The sequence below is a fragment of the Euwallacea fornicatus genome, unplaced genomic scaffold, assembly GCF_040115645.1.
Source record: "Euwallacea fornicatus isolate EFF26 unplaced genomic scaffold, ASM4011564v1 scaffold_49, whole genome shotgun sequence".
NCBI lineage: Eukaryota > Metazoa > Arthropoda > Insecta > Coleoptera > Curculionidae > Euwallacea > Euwallacea fornicatus.
The window spans coordinates 356118-381214 of record NW_027096017.1 but is presented as its reverse complement, the minus strand read 5'-3'; positions in this window follow the sequence as shown (position 1 = coordinate 381214).

The following is a 25097-nucleotide window of genomic DNA, read 5'->3' as shown; positions in this document are numbered from 1 at the left end:
ATTTGGTCCACATTTGCCAAAGTTATCGAGCTTCAAAATTGGAAAAGTCATAAAAGTTGTGTGTTCAGCACATAAAGTACTATTTTTCTTGGAAATTCAACAAGATGCAGTCACGATGTGTTGTGACATCTTCAAAATCTCGTTGAGGTGATTATTTTGACACTTTGCTTAAGAAATTTGGTCCACATATGCCGAAGTTATCGAGCTTCAAAGCTTGAAAAGTCACAAAATTTGTGTGTTTGAGCACATAAAGTACTATTTTTCTTGGAAGTTCAACAAGATGCAATTCTGATGTGTTGTGTCATGTTAAAGATCTCGTCGAGCTGATTAATTTGACACTCTGTTTAACAAATTTGGTCTTCATTTGCCGAAGCTATCGAGCTTCAAAGTTTGAAAAGTCACAAAAGTTGTGTGTTTGAGCACATAAAGTACTATTTTTCTTAGAAGTTCAACAAGATGTAATCATGATGTGTTGTGTCATCTTCATAACCTCGTCGAGCTGATTAATTTGACACTTTGTTTAACAAATTTGTTCCTCATTTGCCGAAGTCATCGAGCTTCAAAATTTGAAAAGTCACAAAATATGTGTGTTTGAGCACATAAAGTACTTTTTTTCTTGGAAGTTCAACAAGATGTAATCATGATGTGTTGTGACATCTTCAAAATCTCGTGGAGGTTATTAATTTGACACTCTGTTTAACAAATTTGTTCCTCATTTGCCGAAGTTATCGAGCTTCAAAGTTTGAAAAGTCACACAAGTTGTGTGTTTGAGCACATAAAGTTACTATTTTTCTTGGAAGTTCAACAAGATGCAATTCTGATGTGTTGTGTCATGTTAAAGATCTCGTCGAGCTGATTAATTTGACACTCTGTTTAACAAATTTGGTCTTCATTTGCCGAAGCTATCGAGCTTCAAAATTTGAAAAGTCACAAAAGTTGTGTGTTTGAGCACATAAAGTACTAGTTTTCTTGGAAGTTCAACAAGATGTAATCATGATGTGTTGTGACATCTTCAAAATCTCGTGGAGGTGATTACTTTGACACTTTGTTTAAGAAATTTGGTCCACATTTGCCGAAGTTATAGAGCTTCAAAGTTTGAAAAGTCACAAAAGTTGTGTGTTTGAGCACATAAAGTACTATTTTTCTTAGAAGTTCAACAAGATGTAATCATGAATTGTTATGTCATTTTAAAGATCTCATCGAGCTGATTAATTTGACACTTTGGTTAACAAATTTCGTCCACATTTGCCAAAGTTATCGAGCTTCAAAATTGGAAAAGTCATAAAAGTTGTGTGTTTGAGCACATAAAGTACTATTTTTCTTGGAAATTCCACAAGATGCAATCATGATGTGTTGTGACATATTCAAATTCTCGTCGAGCTGATTAATTTGACACTTTGTTTAAGAAATTGGGTCCACATATGCCGAAGTTATCGAGCTTCAAAGTTTGAAAAGTCACAAAATTTGTGTGTTGAGCACATAAAGTACTATTTTTCTTGGAAATTCAACAAGATGCAGTCACGATGTGTTGTGACATCTTCAAAATCTCGTTGAGGTGATTACTTTGACACTTTGCTTAAGAAATTTGGTCCACATTTGCCGAAGTTATAGAGCTTCAAAGTTTGAAAAGTCACAAAAGTTGTGTGTTTGAGCACATAAAGTACTATTTTTCTTGGAAGTTCAACAAGATGTAATCATGATGTGTTGTGACATCTTCATAACCTCGTCGAGCTGATTAATTTGACACTTTGTTTAACAAATTTGTTCCTCATTTGCCGAAGTCATCGAGCTTCAAAATTTGAAAAGTCACAAAATATGTGTGTTTGAGCACATAAAGTACTTTTTTTGTTGGAAGTTCAACAAGATGTAATCATGATGTGTTGTGACATCTTCATAACCTCGTTGAGGTGATTACTTTGACACTTGGTTTAAGAAATTTGGTCCACATATGCCGAAGTTATCGAGCTTCAAAGTTTGAAAAGTCACAAAAGTTGTGTGTTTGAGCACATAAAGTACTTTTTTTGTTGGAAGTTCAACAAGATGTAATCATGGTGTGTTGTGACATCTTCAAAATCTCGTTGAGGTGATTACTTTGACACTTGGTTTAAGAAATTTGGTCCACATATGCCGAAGTTATCGAGCTTCAAAGTTTGAAAAGTCACAAAAGTTGTGTGTTTGAGCACATAAAGTACTATTTTTCTTGGAAATTCAACAAGATGCAATCATGATGTGTTGTGTCATCTTCATAACCTCGTCGAGCTGATTAATTTGACACTCTGTTTAACAAATTTGTTCCTCATTTGCCGAAGTTATCGAGCTTCAAAGTTTGAAAAGTCACACAAGTTGTGTGTTTGAGCACATAAAGTACTATTTTTCTTGGAAGTTCAACAAGATGCAATTCTGATGTGTTGTGTCATGTTAAATATCTCGTCGAGCTGATTAATTTGACACTCTGTTTAACAAATTTGGTCTTCATTTGCCGAAGCTATCGAGCTTCAAAGTTTGAAAAGTCACAAAAGTTGTGTGTTTGAGCACATAAAGTACTATTTTTCTTGGAAATTCAACAAGATGCAGTCACGATGTGCTGTGACATCTTCAAAATCTCGTTGAGGTGATTACTTTGACACTTTGTTTAAGAAATTTGGTCCACATATGCCGAAGTTATCGAGCTTCAAAGTTTGAAAAGTCACAAAAGTTGTGTGTTTGAGCACATAAAGTACTATTTTTCTTGGAAATTCAACAAGATGCAATTCTGATGTGTTGTGTCATGTTAAAGATCTCGTCGAGCTGATTAATTTGACACTCTGTTTAACAAATTTGTTCCACATTTGCCGAAGTTATCGAGCTTCAAAGTTTGAAAAGTCACAAAAGTTGTGTGTTTGAGCACATAAAGTACTATTTTTCTTGGAAATTCAACAAGATGCAATTCTGATGTGTTGTGTCATGTTAAAGATCTCGTCGAGCTGATTAATTTGACACTCTGTTTAACAAATTTGGTCTTCATTTGCCGAAGCTATCGAGCTTCAAAATTTGAAAAGTCACAAAAGTTGTGTGTTTGAGCACATAAAGTACTAGTTTTCTTGGAAGATCAACAAGATGCAATCATGATGTGTTGTGACGTCTTCAACATCTCGTTGAGGTGATTAATTTGACACTCTGTTTAACAAATTTGGTCCTCATTTGCCGAAGCTATCGAGCTTCAAAGTTAGAAAAGTCACAAAATTTGTGTGTTTGAGCACATAAAGTACTATTTTTCTTGGAAGTTCAACAAGATGCAATTCTGATGTGTTGTGTCATGTTAAAGATCTCGTCGAGCTGATTAATTTGACACTCTGTTTAACAAATTTGGTCTTCATTTGCCGAAGCTATCGAGCTTCAAAATTTGAAAAGTCACAAAAGTTGTGTGTTTGAGCACATAAAGTACTAGTTTTCTTGGAAGTTCAACAAGATGTAATCATGATGTGTTGTGACATCTTCAAAATCTCGTGGAGGTGATTACTTTGACACTTTGTTTAAGAAATTTGGTCCACATTTGCCGAAGTTATAGAGCTTCAAAGTTTGAAAAGTCACAAAAGTTGTGTGTTTGAGCACATAAAGTACTATTTTTCTTAGAAGTTCAACAAGATGTAATCATGAATTGTTATGTCATTTTAAAGATCTCATCGAGCTGATTAATTTGACACTTTGGTTAACAAATTTCGTCCACATTTGCCAAAGTTATCGAGCTTCAAAATTGGAAAAGTCATAAAAGTTGTGTGTTTGAGCACATAAAGTACTATTTTTCTTGGAAATTCCACAAGATGCAATCATGATGTGTTGTGACATATTCAAATTCTCGTCGAGCTGATTAATTTGACACTTTGTTTAAGAAATTGGGTCCACATATGCCGAAGTTATCGAGCTTCAAAGTTTGAAAAGTCACAAAATTTGTGTGTTGAGCACATAAAGTACTATTTTTCTTGGAAATTCAACAAGATGCAGTCACGATGTGTTGTGACATCTTCAAAATCTCGTTGAGGTGATTACTTTGACACTTTGCTTAAGAAATTTGGTCCACATTTGCCGAAGTTATAGAGCTTCAAAGTTTGAAAAGTCACAAAAGTTGTGTGTTTGAGCACATAAAGTACTATTTTTCTTGGAAGTTCAACAAGATGTAATCATGATGTGTTGTGACATCTTCATAACCTCGTCGAGCTGATTAATTTGACACTTTGTTTAACAAATTTGTTCCTCATTTGCCGAAGTCATCGAGCTTCAAAATTTGAAAAGTCACAAAATATGTGTGTTTGAGCACATAAAGTACTTTTTTTGTTGGAAGTTCAACAAGATGTAATCATGATGTGTTGTGACATCTTCATAACCTCGTTGAGGTGATTACTTTGACACTTGGTTTAAGAAATTTGGTCCACATATGCCGAAGTTATCGAGCTTCAAAGTTTGAAAAGTCACAAAAGTTGTGTGTTTGAGCACATAAAGTACTTTTTTTGTTGGAAGTTCAACAAGATGTAATCATGGTGTGTTGTGACATCTTCAAAATCTCGTTGAGGTGATTACTTTGACACTTGGTTTAAGAAATTTGGTCCACATATGCCGAAGTTATCGAGCTTCAAAGTTTGAAAAGTCACAAAAGTTGTGTGTTTGAGCACATAAAGTACTATTTTTCTTGGAAATTCAACAAGATGCAATCATGATGTGTTGTGTCATCTTCATAACCTCGTCGAGCTGATTAATTTGACACTCTGTTTAACAAATTTGTTCCTCATTTGCCGAAGTTATCGAGCTTCAAAGTTTGAAAAGTCACACAAGTTGTGTGTTTGAGCACATAAAGTACTATTTTTCTTGGAAGTTCAACAAGATGCAATTCTGATGTGTTGTGTCATGTTAAATATCTCGTCGAGCTGATTAATTTGACACTCTGTTTAACAAATTTGGTCTTCATTTGCCGAAGCTATCGAGCTTCAAAGTTTGAAAAGTCACAAAAGTTGTGTGTTTGAGCACATAAAGTACTATTTTTCTTGGAAATTCAACAAGATGCAGTCACGATGTGCTGTGACATCTTCAAAATCTCGTTGAGGTGATTACTTTGACACTTTGTTTAAGAAATTTGGTCCACATATGCCGAAGTTATCGAGCTTCAAAGTTTGAAAAGTCACAAAAGTTGTGTGTTTGAGCACATAAAGTACTATTTTTCTTGGAAATTCAACAAGATGCAATTCTGATGTGTTGTGTCATGTTAAAGATCTCGTCGAGCTGATTAATTTGACACTCTGTTTAACAAATTTGTTCCACATTTGCCGAAGTTATCGAGCTTCAAAGTTTGAAAAGTCACAAAAGTTGTGTGTTTGAGCACATAAAGTACTATTTTTCTTGGAAATTCAACAAGATGCAATTCTGATGTGTTGTGTCATGTTAAAGATCTCGTCGAGCTGATTAATTTGACACTCTGTTTAACAAATTTGGTCTTCATTTGCCGAAGCTATCGAGCTTCAAAATTTGAAAAGTCACAAAAGTTGTGTGTTTGAGCACATAAAGTACTAGTTTTCTTGGAAGATCAACAAGATGCAATCATGATGTGTTGTGACGTCTTCAACATCTCGTTGAGGTGATTAATTTGACACTCTGTTTAACAAATTTGGTCCTCATTTGCCGAAGCTATCGAGCTTCAAAGTTAGAAAAGTCACAAAATTTGTGTGTTTGAGCACATAAAGTACTATTTTTCTTGGAAATTCAACAAGATGCAGTCACGATGTGCTGTGACATCTTCAAAATCTCGTTGAGGTGATTACTTTGACACTTTGTTTAAGAAATTTGGTCCACATATGCCGAAGTTATCGAGCTTCAAAGTTTGAAAAGTCACAAAAGTTGTGTGTTTGAGCACATAAAGTACTATTTTTCTTGGAAATTCAACAAGATGCAATTCTGATGTGTTGTGTCATGTTAAAGATCTCGTCGAGCTGATTAATTTGACACTCTGTTTAACAAATTTGTTCCACATTTGCCGAAGTTATCGAGCTTCAAAGTTTGAAAAGTCACAAAAGTTGTGTGTTTGAGCACATAAAGTACTATTTTTCTTGGAAATTCAACAAGATGCAATTCTGATGTGTTGTGTCATGTTAAAGATCTCGTCGAGCTGATTAATTTGACACTCTGTTTAACAAATTTGGTCTTCATTTGCCGAAGCTATCGAGCTTCAAAGTTTGAAAAGTCACAAAAGTTGTGTGTTTGAGCACATAAAGTACTAGTTTTCTTGGAAGTTCAACAAGATGTAATCATGATGTGTTGTGACATCTTCAAAATCTCGTGGAGGTGATTACTTTGACACTTTGTTTAACAAATTTGTTCCTCATTTGCCGAAGTCATCGAGCTTCAAAATTTGAAAAGTCACAAAATATGTGTGTTTGAGCACATAAAGTACTTTTTTTCTTGGAAGTTCAACAAGATGTAATCATGATGTGTTGTGACATCTTCAAAATCTCGTGGAGGTTATTAATTTGACACTCTGTTTAACAAATTTGTTCCTCATTTGCCGAAGTTATCGAGCTTCAAAGTTTGAAAAGTCACACAAGTTGTGTGTTTGAGCACATAAAGTTACTATTTTTCTTGGAAGTTCAACAAGATGCAATTCTGATGTGTTGTGTCATGTTAAAGATCTCGTCGAGCTGATTAATTTGACACTCTGTTTAACAAATTTGGTCTTCATTTGCCGAAGCTATCGAGCTTCAAAATTTGAAAAGTCACAAAAGTTGTGTGTTTGAGCACATAAAGTACTAGTTTTCTTGGAAGTTCAACAAGATGTAATCATGATGTGTTGTGACATCTTCAAAATCTCGTGGAGGTGATTACTTTGACACTTTGTTTAAGAAATTTGGTCCACATTTGCCGAAGTTATAGAGCTTCAAAGTTTGAAAAGTCACAAAAGTTGTGTGTTTGAGCACATAAAGTACTATTTTTCTTGGAAGTTCAACAAGATGTAATCATGATGTGTTGTGTCATCTTCATAACCTCGTCGAGCTGATTAATTTGACACTTTGTTTAACAAATTTGTTCCTCATTTGCCGAAGTCATCGAGCTTCAAAATTTGAAATGTCACAAAATATGTGTGTTTGAGCACATAAAGTACTATTTTTCTTGAAAATTCAACAAGATGCAATCATGAATTGTTATGTCATTTTAAAGATCTCATCGAGCTGATTAATTTGACACTTTGGTTAACAAATTTCGTCCACATTTGCCAAAGTTATCGAGCTTCAAAATTGGAAAAGTCATAAAAGTTGTGTGTTTGAGCACATAAAGTACTATTTTTCTTGGAAATTCCACAAGATGCAATCATGATGTGTTGTGACATATTCAAAATCTCGTCGAGCTGATTAATTTGACACTTTGTTTAAGAAATTGGGTCCACATATGCCGAAGTTATCGAGCTTCAAAGTTTGAAAAGTCACAAAAGTTGTGTGTTGAGCACATAAAGTACTATTTTTCTTGGAAATTCAACAAGATGCAGTCACGATGTGTTGTGACATCTTCAAAATCTCGTTGAGGTGATTACTTTGACACTTTGCTTAAGAAATTTGGTCCACATATGCCGAAGTTATCGAGCTTCAAAGCTTGAAAAGTCACAAAATTTGTGTGTTTGAGCACATAAAGTACTATTTTTCTTGGAAGTTCAACAAGATGTAATCATGATGTGTTGTGACATCTTCATCACCTCGTCGAGCTGATTAATTTGACACTTTGTTTAACAAATTTTTTCCTCATTTGCCGAAGTTATCGAGCTTCAAAGTTTGAAAAGTCACACAATTTGTGTGTTTGAGCACATAAAGTACTATTTTTCTTGGAAGTTCAACAAGATGCAATCATGATGTGTTGTGTCATCTTCATAACCTCGTCGAGCTGATTAATTTGACACTTTGTTTAACAAATTTGTTCCTCATTTGCCGAAGTCATCGAGCTTCAAAATTTGAAAAGTCACAAAATATGTGTGTTTGAGCACATAAAGTACTTTTTTTCTTGGAAGTTCAACAAGATGTAATCATGATGTGTTGTGACATCTTCAAAATCTCGTGGAGGTTATTAACTTGACACTGTGTTTAACAAATTTGGTCCTCATTTGCCGAAGTTATCGAGCTTCAAAATTGGAAAAGTCACAAAATATGTGTGTTTGAGCACATAAAGTACTTTTTTTCTTGGAAGTTCAACAAGATGTAATCATGATGTGTTGTGACATCTTCATAACCTCGTCGAGCTGATTAATTTGACACTTTGTTTAACAAATTTCGTCCACATTTGCCAAAGTTATCGAGCTTCAAAATTGGAAAAGTCATAAAAGTTGTGTGTTTGAGCACATAAAGTACTATTTTTCTTGGAAGTTCAACAAGATGTAATCATGATGTGTTGTGACATCTTCATAACCTCGTCGAGCTGATTAATTTGACACTTTGTTTAACAAATTTGGTCCACATTTGCCAAAGTTATCGAGCTTCAAAATTGGAAAAGTCATAAAAGTTGTGTGTTCAGCACATAAAGTACTATTTTTCTTGGAAATTCAACAAGATGCAGTCACGATGTGTTGTGACATCTTCAAAATCTCGTTGAGGTGATTACTTTGACACTTTGCTTAAGAAATTTGGTCCACATATGCCGAAGTTATCGAGCTTCAAAGCTTGAAAAGTCACAAAATTTGTGTGTTTGAGCACATAAAGTACTATTTTTCTTGGAAGTTCAACAAGATGCAATTCTGATGTGTTGTGTCATGTTAAAGATCTCGTCGAGCTGATTAATTTGACACTCTGTTTAACAAATTTGGTCTTCATTTGCCGAAGCTATCGAGCTTCAAAGTTTGAAAAGTCACAAAAGTTGTGTGTTTGAGCACATAAAGTACTATTTTTCTTAGAAGTTCAACAAGATGTAATCATGATGTGTTGTGTCATCTTCATAACCTCGTCGAGCTGATTAATTTGACACTTTGGTTAACAAATTTGGCCCACATTTGCCCAAGTTATCGAGCTTCAAAGTTTGAAAAGTCACAAAATATGTGTGTTTGAGCACATAAAGTATTATTTTTCTTGGAAGATCAACAAGATGCAATCATGATGTGTTGTGACGTCTTCAACATCTCGTTGAGGTGATTAATTTGACACTCTGTTTAACAAATTTGGTCCTCATTTGCCGAAGCTATCGAGCTTCAAAGTTAGAAAAGTCACAAAATTTGTGTGTTTGAGCACATAAAGTACTATTTTTCTTGGAAATTCAACAAGATGCAGTCACGATGTGCTGTGACATCTTCAAAATCTCGTTGAGGTGATTACTTTGACACTTTGTTTAAGAAATTTGGTCCACATATGCCGAAGTTATCGAGCTTCAAAGTTTGAAAAGTCACTAAAGTTGTGTGTTTGAGCACATAAAGTACTATTTTTCTTGGAAATTCAACAAGATGCAATTCTGATGTGTTGTGTCATGTTAAAGATCTCGTCGAGCTGATTAATTTGACACTCTGTTTAACAAATTTGTTCCACATTTGCCGAAGTTATCGAGCTTCAAAGTTTGAAAAGTCACAAAAGTTGTGTGTTTGAGCACATAAAGTACTATTTTTCTTGGAAATTCAACAAGATGCAATTCTGATGTGTTGTGTCATGTTAAAGATCTCGTCGAGCTGATTAATTTGACACTCTGTTTAACAAATTTGGTCTTCATTTGCCGAAGCTATCGAGCTTCAAAGTTTGAAAAGTCACAAAAGTTGTGTGTTTGAGCACATAAAGTACTAGTTTTCTTGGAAGTTCAACAAGATGTAATCATGATGTGTTGTGACATCTTCAAAATCTCGTGGAGGTGATTACTTTGACACTTTGTTTAAGAAATTTGGTCCACATTTGCCGAAGTTATAGAGCTTCAAAGTTTGAAAAGTCACAAAATATGTGTGTTTGAGCACATAAAGTACTTTTTTTGTTGGAAGTTCAACAAGATGTAATCATGATGTGTTGTGACATCCTCATAACCTCGTCGAGCTGATTAATTTGACACTTTGTTTAACAAATTTGGTCCACATTTGCCAAAGTTATCGAGCTTCAAAATTGGAAAAGTCATAAAAGTTGTGTGTTCAGCACATAAAGTACTATTTTTCTTGGAAATTCAACAAGATGCAGTCACGATGTGTTGTGACATCTTCAAAATCTCGTTGAGGTGATTACTTTGACACTTTGCTTAAGAAATTTGGTCCACATATGCCGAAGTTATCGAGCTTCAAAGCTTGAAAAGTCACAAAATTTGTGTGTTTGAGCACATAAAGTACTATTTTTCTTGGAAGTTCAACAAGATGCAATTCTGATGTGTTGTGTCATGTTAAAGATCTCGTCGAGCTGATTAATTTGACACTCTGTTTAACAAATTTGGTCTTCATTTGCCGAAGCTATCGAGCTTCAAAGTTTGAAAAGTCACAAAAGTTGTGTGTTTGAGCACATAAAGTACTATTTTTCTTAGAAGTTCAACAAGATGTAATCATGATGTGTTGTGTCATCTTCATAACCTCGTCGAGCTGATTAATTTGACACTTTGTTTAACAAATTTGTTCCTCATTTGCCGAAGTCATCGAGCTTCAAAATTTGAAAAGTCACAAAATATGTGTGTTTGAGCACATAAAGTACTTTTTTTCTTGGAAGTTCAACAAGATGTAATCATGATGTGTTGTGACATCTTCAAAATCTCGTGGAGGTTATTAATTTGACACTCTGTTTAACAAATTTGTTCCTCATTTGCCGAAGTTATCGAGCTTCAAAGTTTGAAAAGTCACACAAGTTGTGTGTTTGAGCACATAAAGTTACTATTTTTCTTGGAAGTTCAACAAGATGCAATTCTGATGTGTTGTGTCATGTTAAAGATCTCGTCGAGCTGATTAATTTGACACTCTGTTTAACAAATTTGGTCTTCATTTGCCGAAGCTATCGAGCTTCAAAATTTGAAAAGTCACAAAAGTTGTGTGTTTGAGCACATAAAGTACTAGTTTTCTTGGAAGTTCAACAAGATGTAATCATGATGTGTTGTGACATCTTCAAAATCTCGTGGAGGTGATTACTTTGACACTTTGTTTAAGAAATTTGGTCCACATTTGCCGAAGTTATAGAGCTTCAAAGTTTGAAAAGTCACAAAAGTTGTGTGTTTGAGCACATAAAGTACTATTTTTCTTGGAAGTTCAACAAGATGTAATCATGATGTGTTGTGTCATCTTCATAACCTCGTCGAGCTGATTAATTTGACACTTTGTTTAACAAATTTGTTCCTCATTTGCCGAAGTCATCGAGCTTCAAAATTTGAAATGTCACAAAATATGTGTGTTTGAGCACATAAAGTACTATTTTTCTTGAAAATTCAACAAGATGCAATCATGAATTGTTATGTCATTTTAAAGATCTCATCGAGCTGATTAATTTGACACTTTGGTTAACAAATTTCGTCCACATTTGCCAAAGTTATCGAGCTTCAAAATTGGAAAAGTCATAAAAGTTGTGTGTTTGAGCACATAAAGTACTATTTTTCTTGGAAATTCCACAAGATGCAATCATGATGTGTTGTGACATATTCAAAATCTCGTCGAGCTGATTAATTTGACACTTTGTTTAAGAAATTGGGTCCACATATGCCGAAGTTATCGAGCTTCAAAGTTTGAAAAGTCACACAATTTGTGTGTTTGAGCACATAAAGTACTATTTTTCTTGGAAGTTCAACAAGATGTAATCATGGTGTGTTGTGACATCTTCAAAATCTCGTTAAGGTGATTACTTTGACACTTGGTTTAAGAAATTTGGTCCACATATGCCGAAGTTATCGAGCTTCAAAGTTTGAAAAGTCACGAAAGATGTGTGTTTGAGCACATAAAGTACTCGGTTTCAAGAAAACTTGCCCAGATGGACTTAAGCATTATTAGTCATGATAAAGAGCTCTTCGAGGTGATTCTGTGGTCAAATTTTGAAGGTATTTGAAGCACATTTGCCAATGCTACGGAGCTTCAAAGCTTGAAAAGTCACGAAAGATGTGTGTTTGATCACATAAATTACTCGGTTTCTAGAAAACTGACCCAGATGGACTTAAGCATTATTAGTCATGTTAAAGAGCTCGTCGAGGTGATTCTGTGGTCAAATTTTGAAGGTATTTGAACCACATTTGCCGAAGTTCCTGAGATTCAAATCTTGAAAAGTCACGAAAGATGTGTGTTTGAGCACATAAATTACTCGGTTTCTAGAAAACATACCCAGATGGACATAAGCATTATTAGTCATGTTACAGAGCTCGTCGAGGTGATTCTGTGGTCAAATTTTGAAGGTATTTGAAGCACATTTGCCGAAGTTCCTGAGGTTCAAAACTTGAAAAGTCACGAAAGATGTGTGTTTGAGCACATAAATTACTCGGTTTCTAGAAAACATACCCAGATGGACATAAGCATTATTAGTCATGTTACAGAGCTCGTCGAGGTGATTCTGTGGTCAAATTTTGAAGGTATTTGAAGCACATTTGCCGAAGTTCCTGAGATTCAAATCTTGAAAAGTCACGAAAGATGTGTGTTTGAGCACATAAATTACTCGGTTTCTAGAAAACATACCCAGATGGACATAAGCATTATTAGTCATGTTACAGAGCTCGTCGAGGTGATTCTGTGGTCAAATTTTGAAGGTATTTGAAGCACATTTGCCGAAGTTCCTGAGGTTCAAAACTTGAAAAGTCACGAAAGATGTGTGTTTGACCACATAAATTACTCGGTTTCTAGAGAACTCACCCAGATGGACTTAAGCATTATTAGTCATGTTAAAGAGCTCGTCGAGGTGATTCTGTGGTCAAATTTTGAAGGTATTTGAAGCACATTTGCCGAAGTTCCTGAGGTTCAAAACTTGAAAAGTCACGAAAGATGTGTGTTTGAGCACATAAATTACTCGGTTTCTAGAAAACTCACCCAGATGGACTTAAGCATTATAAGTCAAGTTACAGAGCTCGTCGAGATAATTCTGTGGTCAAATTTTGAAGGTATTTGAAGCACATTTGCCGAAGTTCCTGAGATTCAAAACTTGAAAAGTCACGAAAGATGTGTGTTTGAGCACATAAATTACTCGGTTTCTAGAAAACTCACCCAGATGGACTTAAGCATTATTAGTCATGATAAAGAGCTCGTCGAGGTGATTCTGTGGTCAAATTTTGAAGGAATTTGAAGTATATTTGCCGAAGTTCCTGAGATTTAAAACTTGAAAAGTCACGAAAGATGTGTGTTTGAGCACATAAATTACTCGGTTTCAAGAAAACTTGCCCAGATGGACTTAAGCATTATTAGTCATGTTACAGAGCTCGTCGAGGTGATTCTGTGGTCAAATTTTGAAGGTATTTGAAGCACATTTGCCGATGCTACGGAGCTTCAAAGCTTGAAAAGTCACGAAAGATGTGTGTTTGAGCACATAAATTACTCGGTTTCTAGAAAACTGACCCAGATGGACTTAAGCATTATTAGTCATGATAAAAAGCTCGTCGAGGTGATTCTGTGGTCAAATTTTGAAGGTATTTGAACCACATTTGCCGACGTTCCTGAGATTCAAAACTTGAAAAGTCACGAAAGATGTGTGTTTGAGCACATAAATTACTCGGTTTCTAGAAAACATACCCAGATGGACTTAAGCATTATTAGTCATGTTACAGAGCTCGTCGAGGTGATTCTGTGGTCAAATTTTGAAGGTATTTGAAGTATATTTGCCGAAGTTCCTGAGATGTAAAACTTGAAAAGTCACGAAAGATGTGTGTTTGAGCACATAAATTACTCGGTTTCAAGAAAACTTGCCCAGATGGACTTAAGCATTATTAGTCATGATAAAGAGCTCGTCGAGGTGATTCTGTGGTCAAATTTTGAAGGTATTTGAAGCACATTTGCCGAAGTTCCTGAGGTTCAAAACTTGAAAAGTCACGAAAGATGTGTGTTTGAGCACATAAATTACTCGGTTTCTAGAAAACTCACCCAGATGGACTTAAGCATTATTAGTCATGATAAAGAGCTCGTCGAGGTGATTCTGTGGTCAAATTTTGAAGGAATTTGAAGTATATTTGCCGAAGTTCCTGAGATTTAAAACTTGAAAAGTCACGAAAGATGTGTGTTTGAGCACATAAATTACTCGGTTTCAAGAAAACTTGCCCAGATGGACTTAAGCATTATTAGTCATGTTACAGAGCTCGTCGAGGTGATTCTGTGGTCAAATTTTGAAGGTATTTGAAGCACATTTGCCGATGCTACGGAGCTTCAAAGCTTGAAAAGTCACGAAAGATGTGTGTTTGAGCACATAAATTACTCGGTTTCTAGAAAACTCACCCAGATGGACTTAAGCATTATAAGTCAAGTTACAGAGCTCGTCGAGATAATTCTGTGGTCAAATTTTGAAGGTATTTGAAGCACATTTGCCGAAGTTCCTGAGATTCAAAACTTGAAAAGTCACGAAAGATGTGTGTTTGAGCACATAAATTACTAGGTTTCTAGAAAACTCACCCAGATGGACTTAAGCATTATTAGTCATGATAAAGAGCTCGTCGAAGTGATTCTGTGGTCAAATTTTGAAGGAATTTGAAGTATATTTGCCGAAGTTCCTGAGATTTAAAACTTGAAAAGTCACGAAAGATGTGTGTTTGAGCACATAAATTACTCGGTTTCAAGAAAACTCACCCAGATGGACTTAAGCATTATTAGTCATGATAAAGAGCTCGTCGAGGTGATTCTGTGGTCAAATTTTGAAGGTATTTGAAGTATATTTGCCGAAGTTCCTGAGATTTAAAACTTGAAAAGTCACGAAAGATGTGTGTTTGAGCACATAAATTACTCGGTTTCAAGAAAACTTGCCCAGATGGACTTAAGCATTATTAGTCATGTTACAGAGCTCGTCGAGGTGATTCTGTGGTCAAATTTTGAAGGTATTTGAAGCACATTTGCCGATGCTACGGAGCTTCAAAGCTTGAAAAGTCACGAAAGATGTGTGTTTGAGCACATAAATTACTCGGTTTCTAGAAAACTGACCCAGATGGACTTAAGCATTATTAGTCATGATAAAAAGCTCGTCGAGGTGATTCTGTGGTCAAATTTTGAAGGTATTTGAACCACATTTGCCGACGTTCCTGAGATTCAAAACTTGAAAAGTCACGAAAGATGTGTGTTTGAGCACATAAATTACTCGGTTTCTAGAAAACATACCCAGATGGACTTAAGCATTATTAGTCATGTTACAGAGCTCGTCGAGGTGATTCTGTGGTCAAATTTTGAAGGTATTTGAAGCACATTTGCCGATGCTACGGAGGTTCAAAGCTTGAAAAGTCACGAAAGATGTGTGTTTGACTACATAAATTACTCGGTTTCTAGAAAACTCACCCAGATGGACTTAAGCATTATTAGTCATGATAAAGAGCTCGTCGAGGTGATTCTGTGGTCAAATTTTGAAGGTATTTGAAGTATATTTGCCGAAGTTCCTGAGATGTAAAACTTGAAAAGTCACGAAAGATGTGTGTTTGAGCACATAAATTACTCGGTTTCAAGAAAACTTGCCCAGATGGACTTAAGCATTATTAGTCATGATAAAGAGCTCGTCGAGGTGATTCTGTGGTCAAATTTTGAAGGAATTTGAAGCACATTTGCCGATGCTACGGAGGTTCAAAGCTTGAAAAGTCACGAAAGATGTGTGTTTGACCACATAAATTACTCGGTTTCTAGAGAACTCACCCAGATGGACTTAAGCATTATTAGTCATGTTAAAGAGCTCGTCGAGGTGATTCTGTGGTCAAATTTTGAAGGTATTTGAAGCACATTTGCCGAAGTTCCTGAGGTTCAAAACTTGAAAAGTCACGAAAGATGTGTGTTTGAGCACATAAATTACTCGGTTTCTAGAAAACTCACCCAGATGGACTTAAGCATTATTAGTCATGATAAAGAGCTCGTCGAGGTGATTCTGTGGTCAAATTTTGAAGGAATTTGAAGTATATTTGCCGAAGTTCCTGAGATTTAAAACTTGAAAAGTCACGAAAGATGTGTGTTTGAGCACATAAATTACTCGGTTTCAAGAAAACTTGCCCAGATGGACTTAAGCATTATTAGTCATGTTACAGAGCTCGTCGAGGTGATTCTGTGGTCAAATTTTGAAGGTATTTGAAGCACATTTGCCGATGCTACGGAGCTTCAAAGCTTGAAAAGTCACGAAAGATGTGTGTTTGAGCACATAAATTACTCGGTTTCTAGAAAACTGACCCAGATGGACTTAAGCATTATTAGTCATGTTAAAGAGCTCGTCGAGGTGATTCTGTGGTCAAATTTTGAAGGTATTTGAAGCACATTTGCCAATGCTACGGAGCTTCAAAGCTTGAAAAGTCACGAAAGATGTGTGTTTGATCACATAAATTACTCGGTTTCTAGAAAACTCACCCAGATGGACTTAAGCATTATTAGTCATGATAAAGAGCTCGTCGAGGTGATTCTGTGGTCAAATTTTGAAGGTATTTGAAGCACATTTGCCAATGCTACGGAGCTTCAAAACTTGCAAAGTCACGAAAGATGTGTGTTTGAGCACATAAATTACTCGGTTTCTAGAAAACTCACCCAGATGGACTTAAGCATTATTAGTCATGATAAAGAGCTCGTCGAGGTGATTCTGTGGTCAAATTTTGAAGGAATTTGAAGCACATTTGCCGATGCTACGGAGGTTCAAAGCTTGAAAAGTCACGAAAGATGTGTGTTTGACCACATAAATTACTCGGTTTCTAGAGAACTCACCCAGATGGACTTAAGCATTATTAGTCATGATAAAGAGCTCGTCGAGGTGATTCTGTGGTCAAATTTTGAAGGAATTTGAAGCACATTTGCCGATGCTACGGAGGTTCAAAGCTTGAAAAGTCACGAAAGATGTGTGTTTGAGCACATAAATTACTCGGTTTCTAGAAAACTCACCCAGATGGACTTAAGCATTATTAGTCATGATAAAGAGCTCGTCGAGGTGATTCTGTGGTCAAATTTTGAAGGTATTTGAAGTATATTTGCCGAAGTTCCTGAGATTTAAAACTTGAAAAGTCACGAAAGATGTGTGTTTGAGCACATAAATTACTCGGTTTCAAGAAAACTTGCCCAGATGGACTTAAGCATTATTAGTCATGATAAAGAGCTCGTCGAGGTGATTCTGTGGTCAAATTTTGAAGGTATTTGAAGTATATTTGCCGAAGTTCCTGAGATTTAAAACTTGAAAAGTCACGAAAGATGTGTGTTTGAGCACGTAAATTACTCGGTTTCAAGAAAACTTGCCCAGATGGACTTAAGCATTATTAGTCATGATAAAGAGCTCGTCGAGGTGATTCTGTGGTCAAATTTTGAAGGAATTTGAAGCACATTTGCCGATGCTACGGAGGTTCAAAGCTTGAAAAGTCACGAAAGATGTGTGTTTGAGCACATAAATTACTCGGTTTCTAGAAAACTCACCCAGATGGACTTAAGCATTATTAGTCATGTTACAGAGCTCGTCGAGGTGATTCTGTGGTCAAATTTTGAAGGAATTTGAAGCACATTTGCCGATGCTACGGAGGTTCAAAGCTTGAAAAGTCACGAAAGATGTGTGTTTGAGCACATAAATTACTCGGTTTCTAGAAAACTCACCCAGATGGACTTAAGCATTATTAGTCATGTTACAGAGCTCGTCGAGGTGATTCTGTGGTCAAATTTTGAAGGTATTTGAACCACATTTGCCGAAGTTCCTGAGATTCAAAACTTGAAAAGTCACGAAAGATGTGTGTTTGAGCACATAAATTACTCGGTTTCTAGAAAACATACCCAGATGGACTTAAGCATTATTAGTCATGTTACAGAGCTCGTCGAGGTGATTCTGTGGTCAAATTTTGAAGGAATTTGAAGCACATTTGCCGATGCTACGGAGGTTCAAAGCTTGAAAAGTCACGAAAGATGTGTGTTTGACCACATAAATTACTCGGTTTCTAGAGAACTCACCCAGATGGACTTAAGCATTATTAGTCATGATAAAGAGCTCGTCGAGGTGATTCTGTGGTCAAATTTTGAAGGTATTTGAAGTATATTTGCCGAAGTTCCTGAGATTTAAAACTTGAAAAGTCACGAAAGATGTGTGTTTGAGCACATAAATTACTCGGTTTCAAGAAAACTTGCCCAGATGGACTTAAGCATTATTAGTCATGATAAAGAGCTCGTCGAGGTGATTCTGTGGTCAAATTTTGAAGGTATTTGAAGCACATTTGCCAATGCTACGGAGCTTCAAATCTTGAAAAGTCACGAAAGATGTGTGTTTGATCACATAAATTACTCGGTTTCTAGAAAACTGACCCAGATGGACTTAAGCATTATTAGTCATGTTAAAGAGCTCGTCGAGGTGATTCTGTGGTCAAATTTTGAAGGTATTTGAACCACATTTGCCGAAGTTCCTGAGATTCAAATCTTGAAAAGTCACGAAAGATGTGTGTTTGAGCACATAAATTACTCGGTTTCTAGAAAACTCACCCAGATGGACTTAAGCATTATTAGTCATGTTAAAGAGCTCGTCGAGGTGATTCTGTGGTCAAATTTTGAAGGAATTTGAAGCACATTTGCCGAAGTTCCTGAGATTCAAAACTTGCAAAGTCACGAAAGATGTGTGTTTGAGCACATAAATTACTCGGTTTCTAGAAAACTCACCCAGATGGACTTAAGCATTATTAGTCATGATAAAGAGCTCGTCGAGGTGATTCTGTGGTCAAATTTTGAAGGAATTTGAAGTATATTTGCCGAAGTTCCTGAGATTTAAAACTTGAAAAGTCACGAAAGATGTGTGTTTGAGCACATAAATTACTCGGTTTCAAGAAAACTCACCCAGATGGACTTAAGCATTATTAGTCATGATAAAGAGCTCGTCGAGGTGATTCTGTGGTCAAATTTTGAAGGTATTTGAAGTATATTTGCCGAAGTTCCTGAGATTTAAAACTTGAAAAGTCACGAAAGATGTGTGTTTGAGCACATAAATTACTCGGTTTCAAGAAAACTTGCCCAGATGGACTTAAGCATTATTAGTCATGTTAAAGAGCTCGTCGAGGTGATTCTGTGGTCAAATTTTGAAGGTATTTGAACCACATTTGCCGAAGTTCCTGAGATTCAAATCTTGAAAAGTCACGAAAGATGTGTGTTTGAGCACATAAATTACTCGGTTTCTAGAAAACTCACCCAGATGGACTTAAGCATTATTAGTCATGTTAAAGAGCTCGTCGAGGTGATTCTGTGGTCAAATTTTGAAGGAATTTGAAGCACATTTGCCGAAGTTCCTGAGATTCAAAACTTGCAAAGTCACGAAAGATGTGTGTTTGAGCACATAAATTACTCGGTTTCTAGAAAACTCACCCAGATGGACTTAAGCATTATTAGTCATGATAAAGAGCTCGTCGAGGTGATTCTGTGGTCAAATTTTGAAGGAATTTGAAGCACATTTGCCGATGCTACGGAGGTTCAAAGCTTGAAAAGTCACGAAAGATGTGTGTTTGACCACATAAATTACTCGGTTTCTAGAGAACTCACCCAGATGGACTTAAGCATTATTAGTCATGATAAAGAGCTCGTCGAGGTGATTCTGTGGTCAAATTTTGAAGGAATTTGAAGCACATTTGCCGATGCTACGGAGGTTCAAAGCTTGAAAAGTCACGAAAGATGTGTGTTTGAGCACATAAATTACTCGGTTTCTAGAAAACTCACCCAGATGGACTTAAGCATTATTAGTCATGATAAAGAGCTCGTCGAGGTGATTCTGTGGTCAAATTTTGAAGGTATTTGAAGTATATTTGCCGAAGTTCCTGAGATTTAAAACTTGAAAAGTCACGAAAGATGTGTGTTTGAGCACATAAATTACTCGGTTTCAAGAAAACTTGCCCAGATGGACTTAAGCATTATTAGTCATGATAAAGAGCTCGTCGAGGTGATTCTGTGGTGAAATTTTGAAGGTATTTGAAGTATATTTGCCGAAGTTCCTGAGATTTAAAACTTGAAAAGTCACGAAAGATGTGTGTTTGAGCACATAAATTACTCGGTTTCTAGAAAACTCACCCAGATGGACTTAAGCATTATTAGTCATGTTAAAGAGCTCGTCGAGGTGATTCTGTGGTCAAATTTTGAAGGTATTTGAAGCACATTTGCCGAAGTTCCTGAGGTTCAAAACTTGAAAAGTCACGAAAGATGTGTGTTTGAGCACATAAATTACTCGGTTTCTAGAAAACTCACCCAGATGGACTTAAGCATTATTAGTCATGTTACAGAGCTCGTCGAGGTGATTCTGTGGTCAAATTTTGAAGGTATTTGAAGCACATTTGCCGATGCTACGGAGCTTCAAAGCTTGAAAAGTCACGAAAGATGTGTGTTTGAGCACATAAATTACTCGGTTTCTAGAAAACTGACCCAGATGGACTTAAGCATTATTAGTCATGATAAAGAGCTCGTCGAGGTGATTCTGTGGTCAAATTTTGAAGGTATTTGAACCACATTTGCCGAAGTTCCTGAGATTCAAAACTTGAAAAGTCACGAAAGATGTGTGTTTGAGCACATAAATTACTCGGTTTCTAGAAAACTCACCCAGATGGACTTAAGCATTATTGGTCATGATAAAGAGCTCGTCGAGGTGATTCTGTGGTCAAATTTTGAAGGAATTTGAAGCACATTTGCCGATGCTACGGAGGTTCAAAGCTTGAAAAGTCACGAAAGATGTGTGTTTGAGCACATAAATTACTCGGTTTCTAGAAAACTCACCCAGATGGACTTAAGCATTATTAGTCATGTTAAAGAGCTCGTCGAGGTGATTCTGTGGTCAAATTTTGAAGGTATTTGAACCACATTTGCCGAAGTTCCTGAGATTCAAAACTTGAAAAGTCACGAAAGATGTGTGTTTGAGCACATAAATTACTCGGTTTCTAGAAAACATACCCAGATGGACTTAAGCATTATTAGTCATGTTACAGAGCTCGTCGAGGTGATTCTGTGGTCAAATTTTGAAGGAATTTGAAGCACATTTGCCGATGCTACGGAGGTTCAAAGCTTGAAAAGTCACGAAAGATGTGTGTTTGACCACATAAATTACTCGGTTTCTAGAGAACTCACCCAGATGGACTTAAGCATTATTAGTCATGTTAAAGAGCTCGTCGAGGTGATTCTGTGGTCAAATTTTGAAGGTATTTGAAGCACATTTGCCGAAGTTCCTGAGGTTCAAAACTTGAAAAGTCACGAAAGATGTGTGTTTGAGCACATAAATTACTCGGTTTCTAGAAAACTCACCCAGATGGACTTAAGCATTATAAGTCAAGTTACAGAGTTCGTCGAGATAATTCTGTGGTCAAATTTTGAAGGTATTTGAAGCACATTTGCCGAAGTTCCTGAGATTCAAAACTTGAAAAGTCACGAAAGATGTGTGTTTGAGCACATAAATTACTCGGTTTCTAGAAAACTCACCCAGATGGACTTAAGCATTATTAGTCATGTTACAGAGCTCGTCGAGGTGATTCTGTGGTCAAATTTTGAAGGTATTTGAAGCACATTTGCCGATGCTACGGAGCTTCAAAGCTTGAAAAGTCACGAAAGATGTGTGTTTGAGCACATAAATTACTCGGTTTCTAGAAAACTGACCCAGATGGACTTAAGCATTATTAGTCATGATAAAGAGCTCGTCGAGGTGATTCTGTGGTCAAATTTTGAAGGTATTTGAACCACATTTGCCGAAGTTCCTGAGATTCAAAACTTGAAAAGTCACGAAAGATGTGTGTTTGAGCACATAAATTACTCGGTTTCTAGAAAACTCACCCAGATGGACTTAAGCATTATTAGTCATGATAAAGAGCTCGTCGAGGTGATTCTGTGGTCAAATTTTGAAGGAATTTGAAGCACATTTGCCGATGCTACGGAGGTTCAAAGCTTGAAAAGTCACGAAAGATGTGTGTTTGAGCACATAAATTACTCGGTTTCTAGAAAACTCACCCAGGTGGACTTAAGCATTATTAGTCATGATAAAGAGCTCGTCGAGGTGATTCTGTGGTCAAATTTTGAAGGTATTTGAAGCACATTTGCCAATGCTACGGAGCTTCAAAGCTTGAAAAGTCACGAAAGATGTGTGTTTGATCACATAAATTACTCGGTTTCTAGAAAACTGACCCAGATGGACTTAAGCATTATTAGTCATGTTAAAGAGCTCGTCGAGGTGATTCTGTGGTCAAATTTTGAAGGTATTTGAACCACATTTGCCGAAGTTCCTGAGATTCAAATCTTGAAAAGTCACGAAAGATGTGTGTTTGAGCACATAAATTACTCGGTTTCTAGGAAACTCACCCAGATAGACTTAAGCATCATAAGTCATGTTAAAGAGCTCGTCGAGGTGATTCTGTGGTCAAATTTTGAAGGTATTTGAAGCACATTAGCCGGAGCTGCGGAGGTTCAAAACTTGAAAAGTCACGAAAGATATGTGTTTGAGCACATAAATTACTCGGTTTCTAGGAAACTCACCCAGATAGACTTAAGCATCATAAGTCATGTTAAAGAGCTCGTCGAGGTGATTCTGTGGTCAAATTTTGAAGGTATTTGAAGCACATTTGCCGAAGCTACGGAAGTTCAAAGCTTGAAAAGTCACGAAAGATGTGTGTTTGAGCACATATATTACTCGGTTTCTAGAAAACTCACCCAGATGGACTTAAGCATTATTAGTCACGTTAAAGAGCTCGTCGAGGTGATTCTGTGGTCAAATTTTGAAGGTATTTGAAGCATATTTGCCGAAGTTCCTGAGATTTAAAACTTGAAAAGTCACGAAAGATGTGTGTTTGAGCACATAAATTACTCGGTTTCTAGGAAACTCACCCAGATAGACTTAAGCATCATAAGTCATCTTAAAGAGCTCGTCGAGGTGATTCTGTGGTCAAATTTTGAAGGTATTTGAAGCACATTTGCCGAAGCTACGGAAGTTCAAAGCTTGAAAAGTCACGAAAGATGTGTGTTTGAGCACATATATTACTCGGTTTCTAGAAAACTCACCCAGATGGACTTAAGCATTATTACTCACGTTAAAGAGCTCGTCGAGGTGATTCTGTGGTCAAATTTTGAAGGTATTTGAAGCACATTTGCCGAAGCTACGGAGGTTCAAATCTTGAAAAGTCACGAAAGATGTGTGTTTGAGCACATAAATTACTCGGTTTCTAGAAAACTCACCCAGATAGACTTAAGCATCATAAGTCATGTTAAAGAGCTCGTCGAGGTGATTCTGTGGTCAAATTTTGAAGGTATTTGAAGCACATTTGCCGAAGCTACGGAAGTTCAAATCTTGAAAAGTCACGAAAGATGTGTGTTTGAGCACATCAATTACTCGGTTTCTAGAAAACTCACCCAGATAGACTTAAGCATCATAAGTCATGTTAAAGAGCTCGTCGAGGTGATTCTGTGGTCAAAATTTGAAGGTATTTGAAGCACATTTGCCGAAGCTACGGAGGTTCAAAGCTTGAAAAGTCACGAAAGATGTGTGTTTGAGCACATAAATTACTCGGTTTCTAGAAAACTCACCCAGATGGACTTAAGCATTATTAGTCATGATAAAGAGCTCGTCGAGGTGATTCTGTGGTCAAATTTTGAAGGAATTTGAAGCACATTTGCCGATGCTACGGAGGTTCAAAGCTTGAAAAGTCACGAAAGATGTGTGTTTGACCACATAAATTACTCGGTTTCTAGAGAACTCACCCAGATGGACTTAAGCATTATTAGTCATGATAAAGAGCTCGTCGAGGTGATTCTGTGGTCAAATTTTGAAGGTATTTGAAGCACATTTGCCGAAGTTCCTGAGGTTCAAAACTTGAAAAGTCACGAAAGATGTGTGTTTGACCACATAAATTACTCGGTTTCTAGAAAACTTACCCAGATGGACTTAAGCATTATTAGTCATGATAAAGAGCTCGTCGAGGTGATTCTGTGGTCAAATTTTGAAGGTATTTGAACCACATTTGCCGAAGTTCCTGAGATTCAAAACTTGAAAAGTCACGAAAGATGTGTGTTTGAGCACATAAATTACTCGGTTTCTAGAAAACTTACCCAGATGGACTTAAGCATTATTAGTCATGATAAAGAGCTCGTCGAGGTGATTCTGTGGTCAAATTTTGAAGGTATTTGAACCACATTTGCCGAAGTTCCTGAGATTCAAAACTTGAAAAGTCACGAAAGATGTGTGTTTGAGCACATAAATTACTCGGTTTCTAGAAAACTCACCCAGATGGACTTAAGCATTATTAGTCATGATAAAGAGCTCGTCGAGGTGATTCTGTGGTCAAATTTTGAAGGAATTTGAAGCACATTTGCCGATGCTACGGAGGTTCAAAGCTTGAAAAGTCACGAAAGATGTGTGTTTGAGCACATAAATTACTCGGTTTCTAGAAAACTCACCCAGATGGACTTAAGCATTATTAGTCATGATAAAGAGCTCGTCGAGGTGATTCTGTGGTCAAATTTTGAAGGTATTTGAAGTATATTTGCCGAAGTTCCTGAGATTTAAAACTTGAAAAGTCACGAAAGATGTGTGTTTGAGCACATAAATTACTCGGTTTCAAGAAAACTTGCCCAGATGGACTTAAGCATTATAAGTCATGATAAAGAGCTCGTCGAGGTGATTCTGTGGTCAAATTTTGAAGGTATTTGAAGCACATTTGCCAATGCTACGGAAGTTCAAATCTTGAAAAGTCACGAAAGATGTGTGTTTGAGCACATCAATTACTCGGTTTCTAGAAAACTCACCCAGATAGACTTAAGCATTATTAGTCACGTTAAAGAGCTCGTCGAGGTGATTCTGTGGTCAAATTTTGAAGGAATTTGAAGTATATTTGCCGAAGTTCCTGAGATTTAAAACTTGAAAAGTCACGAAAGATGTGTGTTTGAGCACATAAATTACTCGGTTTCAAGAAAACTTGCCCAGATGGACTTAAGCATTATTAGTCATGTTACAGAGCTCGTCGAGGTGATTCTGTGGTCAAATTTTGAAGGTATTTGAAGCACATTTGCCGATGCTACGGAGCTTCAAAGCTTGAAAAGTCACGAAAGATGTGTGTTTGAGCACATAAATTACTCG